Source organism: Gouania willdenowi, chromosome 22, assembly GCF_900634775.1.
Source record: "Gouania willdenowi chromosome 22, fGouWil2.1, whole genome shotgun sequence".
In the NCBI taxonomy this organism is placed as follows: Eukaryota; Metazoa; Chordata; class Actinopteri; order Blenniiformes; family Gobiesocidae; genus Gouania; species Gouania willdenowi.
This window is the reverse complement of record NC_041065.1, coordinates 3045714-3047136: the sequence shown is the minus strand read 5'-3', so window position 1 is coordinate 3047136 and position 1423 is coordinate 3045714. Positions and strand designations below refer to the sequence as shown.

Here is a 1423-nt window from a genome sequence, read left to right as displayed (position 1 = left end):
ACTGTCGCAATATTTGACTGAAAAATAGATGAGAAAACAAATTTAATGGAAATTGTCAAGAAAAGGGGTCGAATTGTGCGAGGCAGAATCCTAATCTACGTTGAATATCTTCGATATTGTTTTTCCAATGGTCTGTTTGTTCATTTCCTGTTTTTCATATGTGTGTTTTTGTAGTTATTCTGTATTTTTTTGTAGTAATTCTGTATTTTTTTGTAGTAATTCTGTATTTTTTTGTGTATTTTTGCTGTCATTTTGTGTATGTCGTAGTCATTTAGTATGTTTTGTAGTTATTTTGTGTATATATTTTCTGGATCATTTTGTGCGTTTATTGTGGGGGGAAGAGGTACACAAAATTCATCCGTGGGCCACCAGTTGCCCATGTCCGCTATAGTGGGTGACGTGTAAGTATATTTCGTGCGTGCGTGTGTTGCAAATAACGCTGATAAAAAGGTTTAGTGGAGAAATGTGGTGATGGCGCCCCCTTGTGGAGGTTTGAATTCTAGTGAGCAAAACTTACAGCACCTGGTATTCCCAGGCGGTCTCCCATCCAAGTACTAACCAGGCCCGACCCTGCTTAGCTTCCGAGATCAGACGAGATCGGGCGTTTTCAGGGTGGTATGGCCGTAAGCGAGAGAAGCTGCCACTAAAGGCCTACTTCTAGCTCCGTTTAACCCACAGCTGTGCTGTGTGTCTGTGGCACGGCTCACATTGATCCTTTTCAAACACTACCTTTTTCCCTCAAACAAAGTGCGCCTGCGCTCACAATTGCTGCTGCTTCCTCCACCTTCCCTCTGCACTGATCAAACTGTACGCCTGTGTTTTTCAACCTTGGGGTCGTGTCCCTACATGGGGTGGCCTGGAATGTCTAAGTGATTAAAAAAGAAAATAATACTGGTTGAAAACTAATTTTTTTAAATTTTTTTTAGGATATTATTGTTTTTCAAGTTTAATGTCTTTAGAGTCATTTTTCTTGTCCTTTGTATATAGTTCTTTCATTTTGTGTGTTTTTGGAGTTATTTTGTGCATTGTGGTGTTGTTTTGTTTACTTTTCTGTCATTTTGTCTGTGTATATTTGTAGTTTCTGTGGCTTTTCGTCATCTTTTGTGTATGTTTGTCATTTTGTGTGTCTTTGGAGTCCTTTTTGTGCATTTTTGTTTTCTTTTGTATAGTCTCACTTTTGGGTTCTGACCCACCAGTTGAGAATCGGTACTTAAGAGTACTTTTCTGTTATTTTGTTTGTGTTTTGAGTAGCCACTGCTCTACAGCAGTGGTTCTCACACTTTTTACTTTTTTGGGACATGGAAATACAGGCTCTACTTTTTGTCAGAATATGTGTTAAACTAAAGCTACAGAATACACAAACATTTACACTAATTATAAAGTGCAATTGAATATGCCATAAAACTTAGAAATATACAAAACT

At 37.9% G+C, this 1423-nt stretch overlaps 1 non-coding gene across 1 annotated transcript; it reads right to left on the bottom strand.

Moving 5' to 3' along the window:
- Positions 1-510: 510 nt before the first annotated feature.
- LOC114457013 (5S ribosomal RNA) lies at positions 511-629 on the bottom strand. The gene has a single exon (XR_003672928.1). It is a non-coding gene; the product is annotated as a 5S ribosomal RNA (ribosomal RNA).
- Positions 630-1423: the final 794 nt, after the last annotated feature.